Source organism: Kogia breviceps, chromosome 7, assembly GCF_026419965.1.
Source record: "Kogia breviceps isolate mKogBre1 chromosome 7, mKogBre1 haplotype 1, whole genome shotgun sequence".
Classification (NCBI taxonomy): domain Eukaryota; kingdom Metazoa; phylum Chordata; class Mammalia; order Artiodactyla; family Physeteridae; genus Kogia; species Kogia breviceps.
The window spans coordinates 119,721,934-119,734,623 of NC_081316.1; the positions used below are offsets into that span (position 1 = coordinate 119,721,934).

The following is a 12,690-nucleotide window of genomic DNA, read 5'->3' on the forward strand; positions in this document are numbered from 1 at the left end:
ATTCATGTAACTTTTCTCTAGTTTCACCTCTGTTCCAATCCATCACGTCCCCTACCCAAAGAATAATTTCTCAACATGATGTTCTGACAGTACAACTTCACTAAGTTAAACCACGAAAGTTTCCAAAATGGTTAATAAATAAAATCAAAACTCCGTAGCCTGGCACACGGTGTCCTCTTGGTTCATCCCCTAATCTAAGCATCTTTCTCCTGCTCTGCTCTGTGGCTCGCAGGACCTGTGTCCGTGCCATCTTTGCCGTCTGCAAGTCTGTGCAGCTTTGGAAGGGAGCCTAGAGCCCACTCAAAGCGCTGCAGCCAGAGCCCCAGTTCCTTGACCTCCTCTAACCCCATTTTGCGTTTTTGTGGGTATTGCTGACTCAATACAAACTACACACTGTCTCTTGTTTATTATTTTTATCTCTAGACTCTAAAACCTCAGAGGTCTGAGATTTGACTTTACTCACAGCTGTCGTCCTGTCTGTACACAGCAAACACTAGGTCCTCAGTGATTTTTGCTGAATGTAAGTGATGCTTGTCTCTACTGAAACCCTAAGTGGCCGATGAATCGGGCAAAGCTGTGAAGGGGGCATGGACAGGAGAATCAGCTCTCCGTGCATGGGTGAGCATGGCAGGCAGAGAGAGAGCTGTTGATAACGGCCATTCTGATGGCTTCAGGCCAACATCTGAGCCCTTTCCCTCCATGACTGTCTGTATGACACAGCCTGGGCAGAAACTGCCAAGGACCTTTTCACACTCCTGGACCACCCATCCTTCAACATGAATGTAATTGTGCAGCTCAGGCATGGGCCATGGTGGCTACTGTCCTCAGACATGGCCAGGGACCACGTGTCAGCCACACGTGTAATGAGTATCTGCTCCACGGGGTGTCCTTAGCGGGTGAGTCTGATTGCAGAGCACAGCTGATCTTGGAGGGATGCCTGGAGGAAGAAGGCCCTGGACTATCTATTTGCTAGACAGAATGACAGAGGACATTTGAGCAATAACCTATAGTGGCTGAGCCAGGCAGGGGGCTAGCTGGTCACCAGGCCCATTTCTCCCTGTGGGGCTCACACAGACCACACTGCAGAGCTGCCTTACACTTAGATAGAACACTGTCAGTGCTTCTCCAGAGTGGAATGTGGGCAAGCTAACGTGCGGTTGCAGGCTGAGGACAAGCTCCCTCTCGCCCTCTGTGGTCAGGACGGCCAGCACGGCCTTGAAGCAAGCTGTCTGAAGACAGCAGAGCCACGGCATGGGGAGATCTGAGCCCCAGGATGATCTACAAAGGGCTGTGACCTGGGAGAGGGCGAAGATGACTCTCTCTGCATTAACTACTAAGATCTGTGGGCTGTCAGCTGTAATGCGTAGAAATTATTTAGAGTAACAAATACACCGTTCAAAGCACTTCCCCAAATCTCATCTCGGCTGAACCCCAGAGCAAATGTGGGATAAAGGGAGGATGCATCCGGCTGTGCCCCTTTCTTTGTGAGGAAAGGAACGTTTCCTTGGCCTGTCCCGAATCGCACCATCGGAAGCTAGGACTCCTCCTGGAGAAATTGTGTACTTATCTTTCCACCTTGCCACGCTCTCATAAGTGTCAAAACTGCTGCTGAATCCTGTTGCTGCTATTTTCTCCCACAGACCTACATATTCCATCTCCATAGCAGTACCTGCACCTCGGGTTTACAGACCACGTCACTCTTCTTAAGAGGCAGGAAGCGGGAGGAGAGGAGGAAGGCAGAGGACTCTTGAGACCCTGCCACGTGAAAATGGAGGAGGGCTCGGCTGGCCCTTGAGTGCATGCTGTTTTGTCTGGTTCTTGTTTTCTATCTCAGAGTGAAGATACGACTACTTAGTCAGGGTCTGCCTGCCTCCTTGTATCCGGTCCTCCTCTCTCTCCCGATGAGAGGCCTTGAAGGGGGATTTCAAGAAGCGGATGTGTGGAGGAGTGACATCCTTCTCCTCACACGGAGGGCCCTTCAGTTGCCGGAAGGACAGGGAAGAAACAGCAGCTCACCTCTGTTTGGCTGTGCTGCTCCTTGGGGTGGCTGCCAGGGATTAATGAGGGTCCAGTCTCCACCCTCCTCACCCCTCTCCCTCCCACCTGCCTGACACAAATCCTGAGTTGAGCCTGGCTCGTGCCCAAGGGGATAAAACACGCCAACGCCATCCAGAAACACAGGGCCCTTCTTTCTTTCCCCTCTTTCTTTCCTTTTTACCTTTCTCAGCAATTATGAGTTTTATTTCTTCAGTTGGAGGGTGTATCCGTTTCAAACTCCTCCAAAGCCAGAAGCGATGGCCGCTTGCATGGACCTGATATGAGTGGACCTACGAAGAGCATATCCTCCCGCGAGCTCAGGGAAGCCCCTGCTGTGCCTTCCTATCCACCGACAGCCTTCGACATGGCGCCTGGCACACAGTCGGCACTTCATAAATGTTCACGGAGGGAATGGATGATGTGATAGTGGTCTTATTTCCTGTAAATGTGTGTTTAGCAGCTGATATCCAATCACACTACAAATAGATGGGACAAATGACCAAATGTCTATATTCTAACAACTGCCATTAAGTTTACATGTTCTTTGTTAATAGGCAAGTGAGAGATGCTTCTATCATTTTCTAGTGAAAAAAAAGGAGCTACGGGTCTTAATTCAAGCAATAACTCAAAGACAATACTCAGACATCTGGGTGAGAGACAAAGGGACATTAGCAAAAAGAGAAGTGAATTAATTCAAGTTTCTGGGAAGCAGGAAACAACTCCTTCTTGGGTATCTAAGCAAGAAAAATCCTGGACTCTTTAGAAACAACAGGACCAGATGGGAACTGAGTCTTCAGGTGGTCTATGGAGACTGGTAGGAAATGGAGGTGAGACCAAGTGAGAATTCATTTCAACAAATATGTTTTGGGCTCCTAAATGATGCTCGCCTGATTCTTTGGGGGAAACAAAGAGTGATCAGAGCTTTGTTCACCAATTTCTGTGAAAAAAATGGGAGAAATAGAGGTATCTACCACTAATTAATCTAAGGCTGACTATGATTCATGATGAGTGGTCCACTACAATTACAGACTGCATTGGAATTGGAAGGGAAAGACATATTTTGTCAAGGCAGGGGATGGTGGTGTATATGCTAGGACAGTTAAGAGAGGTAGAATTTACTTAAGCTTTGTAAGTTATTTATCATGTTGGCTGGCAATTCTGGAAGCAGCCGGAGCTAGGAAAGGAAATTACAGCAAGAAGGAATGTTTTAATGGTAATCCAGGGAAAGGTAATTATTAAACTGGTCAGTAAAAGAAGTAGGTATAGAAGAAGAGAAAAAGTTTTGCTGCCAACTGGAAAGTTTGGTAGGCTCACGTTGTTGAGGGTTTTAAGTGTGAGGCTTAAGCGTTTGTGCTTTGTTCTGAATGCAGCAAGGAGCCGTGGAAAGCGCGTGAGCATAAGAGTGAAGGAACACATCTTTTTTATCCGTTCATCTGTCGACGGACATTTAGGTTGCGTCCATGTCCTGGCTATTGTAAAGAACACTGCAATGAACACTGAGGTGCACGTATCTTTTCGAATTATGGTTTTCTCTGGGTATATGCCCAGGAGTGGGATTGCTGGATCATATGTTAGCTCTATTCTTAGTTTTTTAAGAAGATGTGGTACATATATACAATGGAATATTACTCAGTCATAAAAAAAGAATGAAATAATGCCATTTGCAGCAACGTGGATGGACCTAGAGATTGTCATGCTGAGTGAATTAAGTCAGACAGAGAAAGATAAATATCATATGATACTGCTTGTATGTGGAATCTAAAAAAAGGCTACAAATGAGCTTATCTACAAAACAGAAATAGAGTTACAGATGTAGAAAATAACCTTATGGTTACCAGGGGGTAAGGTCAGGGGAGGGATAAATTGGAAGACTAGAACTGACACATACACCCTGCTATATATTAAACAGATATAGCTACTAAGGACCTACTGTATAGCACAGGGAACTCTGCTCAATACTCTGTAATGCCTACATGGGAGAAGAATCTGAAAAAGAGTGGATATATGCATATGCATAAAAGATTCATTTAGCTGTATATCTGAAACTAACACAACACTGTAAATCATCAACTATACCCCAATACAACCTTTTTTAAAAAAGTAAATGGACAAAACCTGTATTTTAGGAAGATAATGCTGAAGGCCACGGGCAAGCTGCACTGTGTAAAGAAGGGTGTGGACATAGGAAGACCACACTGAAGGTGGGGCAGGACCAGGAGGCTCTGAGGCAGTGCAGTGCCGGTGGCTGTGTGTCAGGAGGGGTCGAGGCTGAAGGGCAGACCCGACAGGCAGGCTGTGGCTTCTGACTGAACGTGAGGAGAAGAGAAGTAGAGGTACATTCTAGGAGTTGGAGCTGCAGTGACACGGAGGAGGAGGATGGTGTCAAGAAAGTCAGGGGATGTAGAGAACAAACGTATGGACACCTAGGGAGGAAAGCGGGGGTGGGGGCGCGGTGTGATGAATTGGGAGATGGGATGGACATGTAGACACTAATATGTATCAAATGGATAACTAATAAGAACCTGCTGTATAAAAAAATAAATAAAACAAAATTCAACAACAACAAAAAGAAAGTTGGGGGAGAAGAAAGAGTGAGGTTGCACTAGATGAATTCACATTTTTCTATATAAAGTAAGGCAGGAGTCTTGAGCAAAAAAAAAGGGAGACAGAGGTGGATTTGGGAGTATTAAAAATGGCAAGTATCTGAAGGAGCTATTGTGAGTTTAATAGGGGATTAATTAGAGAAGAAAAAATAATGAAGTGTTGTCCTCTACTCTAAAGACCTGGTTGAGTCTGAATTTCAATTATTGATAGTGATCTACATGTGCTGATGGACCTTCCCTCCAACGGTTGGCTGGTACCCTACCAGGAGAATGTTGATCCCTGGAGACAGGCCCTCTCCGCTCCAGCATCCGAGCGCACCATGGCCCATCTCGGATAGCCTCGCCGACTGTACCTCCCCAGAGTTCACAGCTTCCCATATAACTCCTTGCCATTTGTAAAGCTAGGTTTAGGATACGGGCAATTTGAAAGAATGAAAAGATTCAGTACCAAGGTCAACGCCTTAATTTCCTGACCTTTCTATATGCCAAGGAGTTGGTTTCCTAGACCCCAAGAAGTTAGAGGCCTCTGCACTAAACTTCAGATGTATGTGGTAAAGAGAAGACCAGGCCCATGTGACACTAGTAAATACCTCATACAAGGTGTTAAGGATGCTGATACACAATTCTAACGACGTCAGCTCTGTGAAGAGGTTTTATTATCCCCATCTGCAAGTGCTAGCATGGACCCACGACCGGTGCAGTGGACTAAAATTCTGCGAGTTTCACTCCAGGCTGACCGTTCACTGGCCATGCACTGCCGGAAACATCCCTCAGCCTTTCTGGGACTCTGAGTGCTTGACAGAAATGGGGCTAATGATGGCGAGTAAAGGCCCACTTGATGAGGTCGTGTGGATGATGAATGTGCTGGCCTCTAGGTAAGACCCCTTGGGCTCTGGGAGGAGGGGCCACGACCAATGAGGATGCAGAGGCGTTCGCCGCCACAGCTCCGCCCCCCACTCTGGGCTGTCTCTCCCAACCCAGAGGCCTCGCCGTCCAGACCTCCTAACATGACAGGGCTGGTGCCGTACGGACAAGGGGGGAAAATGACATTTGAGATTAAACTCCTAAAAAGAGCTGTCAGATTTGTCGGCTGTTCCCCTCCTGACCTCTGCGCAGTGCCGAGAGGCAGCAGCACCTTCCCCGGCATGTCTCTCCTCGGCAGGAGCAGGATGGACGGAGCATACTTAACTACACGTCTCCACGGCAGCCCCAGCAAATGCTGAAAGAACAGACTCCCTCAGTCAGCAAGGGGGCACGGGACCCGAGCCCTGCGTGTCAGGACTCCCAGCCTCTCCCCTACACGCACTTCGAACAGCCTGTCCGAGGGATGCTCTTGTTTCTGGGGTTGTAACCCTCTGTCTGCCTTGCCGTGCCACCTTCCATGAGCAGGCTCTGGCTTCAGCACCTCGGACAGAGCACAGAGGGCAAAGCCAGTCTGCGGACCACTCAGAAGGGAGAGGGGCCGAAGGCCAAGACCAGGGTGGCAGGAGGACACGGGGGCTTTGAGGAGCTATGAGATTCTGATAGGCTGGGGGACAAGGCTGAGACGGGCTAAATCTAGGCTGACCAGCCACTGGCAGGGCTGCAATCAGCCCTGATTAACAGTCAGCAGCGGGCGCCTCGTCCCCTTCGTTGTCAGACGCCCTGCAGGCTCCCAAAGGCCTGTCTGCTTCCTGGGGCTGCACAGGCGACCCCCAGGCTGCCCTGAACACACGCCTCGGCTCGCTGAGCCTGCGGTCTGAACGGCAGACCCCAGGTCAGAGGAGGCTCCCGCGGCGAGACGGAAACGGAGCCACCTCGGGGGCGGTGAGGACGGCGACGCTCGGGAAGGCGGAGACGCGGGCGGTGCCGAAAGGGGCCGGGGCGCGTCCGCTCAGCGCTGGGCAGGGGGCCACGCGGAGCCTGTCTGCTGACCTTCAAGGTGGCCTCGGGAAACGCGGCTTGGACGCTTTCGCCCTCCTCACCCGCCCCCGCTCCACAAATGAGGAAACAGCTTCACAGATCTGTCAACTGCACGGTGGAGGCACGAGGCCAGGAATGACACCCGCTACGGCGGACTGGACCCTCGCCGCCTGCCCGGCACTGTGCTAATGACCCTCCGTGTGGACGCCACCGGACCCTCCAACAACCCCGAGATGTTCTCTCATCAGCTTCAGTTCACGGGGCAGGAAGGCCAGGCTCACGGACGCTGTGACACCTGCCCACGTTGACACAGACGCTAAACGGCGGGGGTTTAAGCCCAGGACTGCAGAGCCTGTGCGGTTCCTTGCCGCATCAGTGACCATCAGGGCTGCGGTTATTTGCACCCACAGCTGTGCTTTTGACATTTCTTGCTCTTTAGGCTCTGTCACTTGATGTGCGTGGCAATGGTTTCAAGCGCCCTCTTTAAAACGTGAAGCCCTGTGACGTTTGGGCACCTGGCTCTCTCCCTCCCCACCCTCCCCAGTTCTTGCAGGGCCACAGGAGCCTCCAGTGGACCCCAGGGTCCTAGTCATGAAAGTGAAACGGGTGCTTCCGTTGGAAGCATTTGTGCCAGATGGGGGCAGAGCTGGGCCAGCGGCCGCGGAGAGGGACGGGGCACGCCGTCGGGAAGCCACACGGTTCCCCTGCCGGGGAAATGTCTCCCAGACAGCGGCTTCTGAAACTATCTCAAAGACATCAATAATTCATCAACCCCAGAGGGGAGAGAAAACAATTTTTTAAAGAGGAAAACAAAGATCTAATGGGCCTCAGAGACTCCCACATGATTGGCAAAGTTGATTTTACATTCAGCTGCTGGAGTGCAGGAAGATGGGAGACGGCGCGGGGGGTGGCGGGGAGGGAGGAAGGATGTATTGGCTTGAAAAAACAGCACACCTTTTAAAGGGAGAGCAGCCTGCAGCGGCCCATCTGTACACCCTGAATCTGTATAGCTCTTTAGAGTTTACCGAGAGCTTTCATACCTACATTGTGATCTTTGAAGAAGAATGGGGTGAGAACACTGCAGTTTTAATCAACCTAATTTTTCAGATGAGGAAACTGAGTCTTCAAGCACTCAAGGGTCTGCCAACCACCCAAACCCAGTCCTCGGCCCCTCACCCAGCAGGCGGTGCAGACGTCCCTCGTGGCCCTGTGCCTGCTCCGTCACAGGGGGTGTCAGGACATCCCGAGAGAAGAGCTGGGAGACCACGCAGGGAGCCCTGGTCTGGGGTTCTCTGGATCTCGGCACACATCTCAGCTGAGCTTCCCAGGGGAGAAGATAGACCACAGAGCCATTGAAACCTCTCCTTTCCCACCAGGACTAGAAGCCGCTGTGAGGTCCCCAGGGAACATACTGCATCTACCCTTGACCTTCCGGAGGGCCTCAGGAATTCTTGCATGAAGCAAAACGGCATCCTTGTTCGCAGTTAAGAGAAACAGAGACCAAGATTTAAAGTATAATCTGCCAAGTAGCTGACTTTTTTCCCACGCGTTGTTTCTACCTCGGTGTTCAGGAGTCCTATGCTACGTGACTTTCCCGAGCTTTCTGCAGAATCCGATGCCATTCTGCACATTTGAGGAGCTACTTAAAAGGGGGCTCAGACTCCCCTTCCTATCCCTTCCTCACCTCCTCCGCTGTGACCCTTTCCTATCAGTGCCCCACAGGAAGAGGAAACGCCTGTTTGCCTTTTGTTCTGTGATTCTTGTTGACAGCCAGAGGCTCTATCCTTATCTGCGGCTTTGCAGTATTATCGCACGAGAATGCCCACTTCATTACTGCAGAGCATGGAGGTCCTTTCAGAAGTTGCTTCATCAAAATATGTCATCATTAGAGGCTTCTGCATCAACATACAGGACATCTACCTGCCAGCATCCTTTACATCGCCAGCAGTCGCCCCCTTCCCCCCTCGCTGTAGACCCAGGGTACCCCTCCCTCTCCATCCCCCACCGAGGGCTCTGTTTTGACTCCCTTCCCGTTACAGAGACACTCCTGCAGTAATCGGAGGGTGTGAACGCGCTAACGCAGGTATATTGTAATTAATTTCCCTCTAAGTGATGCGTAGGACTACCTAGGCCCCTCATTTTCTTCCCTTCATTCCTTTATAAATATATGATTTGACAGGTTAATTTGAAAGCAAAAGTGAGATTCTTTACAGCCATCTAAGCAGAAGCCCCAGAACGCAATTTGCTGTCTAGTTGGGAAGCATAATAAAAGGGTTGAAGTCAGGTTATCCTTTTTTTTATCATCATTTTACTAATTTAATCTTTTTCCCCTTCCTAAGGTAATGAAATATTCATTTCACAGCCTGAAAACCTTAGCAGCCATTGGCAGGGGAGCAGGATGCAAAGAGCTGTGGCATCACGAGGTGACCTTTCCTGGCGGAGCCCTGCAGCCGGACCCTGAAAGGGCAGCGAGAGGGTGACGCGGGCAGCTCGGGGGGAGGTTCCGTGTTGGCAGCTGAATCGGGATGGCATCAAGCCTCCCACGTCCTGCTGCAGCTTGGAGAAAAGCACGGAGAACTCCTGCAGCTTCTGGGCCGTGGGAGAGCCAGCCAGCCCGCAGCCAGGAGCCACTTTCCGAAGAGGGGCAGGGAAAGGCCATGGCTCTGAGCTCCAGTGTGAGCTGCAGGGAGGGCTTATGGCAGAAGACTTCTCTGCAGGGGAGCCAATCCCTCAGGGAGAGAGAGGACCCCAGCTGCCCAAATGGCAGGCTCAGCTATTACCTGGCTCTTTGCAATTACACTGAAGTGAGGGCTGGGAGCTCCCAGGGCGCAGAGCCTTTCCGCCGTCAGCCGACGTCCCTCGGTGCTTAGATCACACTCCAAACCACCCGAGGCAACGCTTCCTGGTAGTTTGCTAAAAAGCTCTCAACACCCACGCCTGCCCACGTGAGGGTCCCTTCCTCCCGGGGAAGCTGGCCCTCTGCTAGAGAGCTAGCCCATCCGTTGCAGGATCCAAAATCACCTGACTCAGTTCTTTTCCCCCCAGCGTTGGTCTAACAGCAGGAGGCAGATGCCCGATGGAAGCATCTCTAGGCTGTACCCCGGGTACCCTTCTTCTTAAGCCTTCATCTTTCTCCTCTCCTTATTGCCCCGGTGAAAAGCAGGAAGCCAAAGGGGAGAACACTGGTTTCTCCCTGCAGGTACAGTGAGGTGACTGCCCCAGAGATGTCCAATGTCACACACCTGGTTCCATCTAGATCCTGAAGTTAGAGTCCCTTTAAGAAGAAGCACACGCACACAAGGAAGCCCAGGAGACATGTTCGCACCGGCTGACACTCTCCTTTATTCACGGAGAAGGTGACGTGCCTGCTCTTTGGCTGGAGGACCCTGGCGGAGAAGGAGTGGGTCTTAAGAGGCAGGGGGTTGATTGGGGCCCAGGAGTCACCACGGTTGCCCTGCAGAGAGGATACCTAGAAGCACCTCATCCAGAGAGCTCGGATCCAAGGTCCGTGCTCCACCCTCGCAACATTTCAGGTCCCCGTCCGACAGGTTCCTTCTCCGCGGGAGGAGAGGCTGAGCAGGCTGAGAGCAGAGAGGAGATGGGTGTCATTGCCACCATCTTCACAAGTGTGTTCACGCCCCATGCAGTTCATTTGTATTTGCCTAAAGATGTTGCCATGTGCACGGTGATCTGCCAAAAAATGTGACGAAATCAGTGGTCTGATAAATGTCTCCTAATCGTGAATTTTTTCTCTAAATTTTATAAAATTGCGTGTTTCGGTGGTTTTCGCCCTTCTCTGCTTCCTCATGTCACTGGGAACTTTTAATTTTTTTCTTTTTTTAAATTTGCCTCACAAGAACAAGGCCTCAAAAAACTGGGTAAAGAGTCAGAATTGTTCCTCTCCACGGAAATCTTTAGTAAGTAGCGAAAAATTTATACGATCTGAAGAGAAACCAGAGTATACTTTTATTTTTATAACAGATTATGCAATTACGACTATTCTCCCACATAGAATTTGGATTTAATTTTTCATGTCCAAATATTTGGGAAATTTCATCCATTGGGGAAAAGGTGTCCTTCACCTACTGTTGTTTTTAATTATCAGCATTAAAAGATCTTAAAAGGCTGCCTGAAAATTAAAGAGAAGAACCATTTGTCAGGGAAGCTACTCCAACACATCAGAGGAAAAAAGTGCTACTGAAAATGTACGGAGGCGAATGAAGAATTCACAATGGAGAACTGAGGGTGCATCCGGTTTGAGAGATGGCCGGCGGACAGAGAAGAAGGAAGAGAAGGTACATGTGAAGTCTGAGGAAGGAAGAATAGCCCGAAGGATAGTAAAATGCTAAATTTTGCAAAAGAAAGAACCTAGGTTTCTGGGAGTAGACGACACAGGCATTGCATTGCCCTGAATGGTGATTTTTCTCATCTCAGAGAACTTTGCGCCAGCACCGTTTCTTGTGTCTTTCCAGAAAATCGATACAAGATGAGATCAGATCTTACTCTGTTTATCCCACTATTTGCTTAGCATAGGTTGCTAAGGGTTTCTATTTTAGAAAGGCCTGCTGTGAATGTGCCCTTGAGGGGAAATTTGCCTCTTTTACTACTGGGAAGGCCTCTTAAAGGCAGAGTAAGAGGACTGGATGAGAACGAGGAAATTTTTACTTTGAGTAAAGACCAAGAGGCTGAGAGCCAGGACCCTGTCTCCTTCTGTGTTTTCCTTTGTTTTATCGTCTTGAATGCATCACCCTTCCTCCTTCCCTGGACAGAGGCATTTCGCAGCTTCTACATTCAGTGCTCTCTTTTCTTCCCTCCCTCACCCTACACTCCATGCTGCTGCCATCTACATTCCATTCCTACACAACACTAACCTTCAAGGAGCTCTGGCCTGTAAAGTGTAAAAGATACATTTTTACGACCTGTCGTCTTCTTAGGGATCACTTTGACCCCTCTGTCCTTGAAACCCCTTCCTACTTTGGTTTCCATGAAACCATCTCCTAAAACGTCTCCCAGTTCTTTGGCCACATCCTTCCTTTCGTCTCCCTGGACTTGTACAGTTTCTTGCGTGTGTGTGTGTGTGTGTGTGTGTGTGGTCCTCAACACACCCTGCCCTACCCTCAACTCTGCTCACTTCACACATCACTGTTCATTATCTGCTCCACACCCTTGTCACCAACTGCACTGACCAGTCTACTATGTATAATCTATACATCTATATCTGGGCCCGAATTCTTCTCCGACCTCAGATTTATTCAGCTGCCTACTAGACGTCACCACAGACCCAAATTTAAACCTACACCGTCCGTCAGAGCTCTCAGCTTGTTCCTCTTACCCCAGAGCTCTCAGCTTGTCCCTCTTACCCCCGCCCCCATTCTGAACATGGCTCCTCATCCACCCAGCTTCTAGAACCAGAATCCTGGGGGCCACCTCTGCCTACATCTCCCTCCCTCCCTCCCATCTCCCAAGTCGCAGGTATTAACAGATCCTGACCTTTCTACTTGCTGAGATTCTCTCAAACCTCCCTTTTCTATGACCCCATGGTCTTAAGGTCAGGCCCTCATCATCCCTTTCTTCTTTCCTTTTTTTTTCTTAACTTCAGCTGCACCATGCAGCATGTGGGATCTTAGTTCCCTGACCAGGGATCCAACCTGCACCCCCTGCAGTAGTAGCACAGAGTCTTAACCACTGGGCTGCCAGGGGAGTCCCCCCTCATCGTCTCTTATTTAATTTACCAGAAGGGCTACTAACACACTGTGCTGCCAGTATTCATTTCTTGCCAGTCCATTTTCTTGGCTATCAAAGCATCCTTACAAAATGCATATCTGATCATTGCACTCTGCTGCTTAAATATTTTTCTGTCTCCCTTTGTTTTTGAGGATAAAATCCTAATGCCTTAGCATGGTAGACAGGACTCCACATCTACAATATCCCAACTAATGTCCATCCCAGTCTCTTTGCTCCCCCTCTTACCTGGGCCCTTCGCTCTAGCCACCTCAAGATCCTAGCTGCAACCTGAAGGCATATATTCTTCCAGGAACCCCCTTTCCAGCCTGCACAGGTCAGCTCTCCCGTCACCGTCTGCGGGAAGGGACGGCTCTTTGGTGCCCCTTCTCCACGTCCCTATGATTCCCAGAAACTACCTCTAGGA

The 12,690-nt window shown here is 49.8% G+C and overlaps 1 protein-coding gene and 1 non-coding gene across 4 annotated transcripts in view; both read right to left on the reverse strand.

The window, feature by feature from the left end:
- Nucleotides 1-12,690, reverse strand: part of OPCML (opioid binding protein/cell adhesion molecule like) — a 1,097,554-nt gene that overhangs the window by 696,798 nt on the left and 388,066 nt on the right. The window lies entirely within an intron of this gene.
- On the reverse strand, nucleotides 10,389-10,504 carry LOC131760699 (U5 spliceosomal RNA). Its single transcript, XR_009336799.1, has one exon. It is a non-coding gene; the product is annotated as a U5 spliceosomal RNA (small nuclear RNA).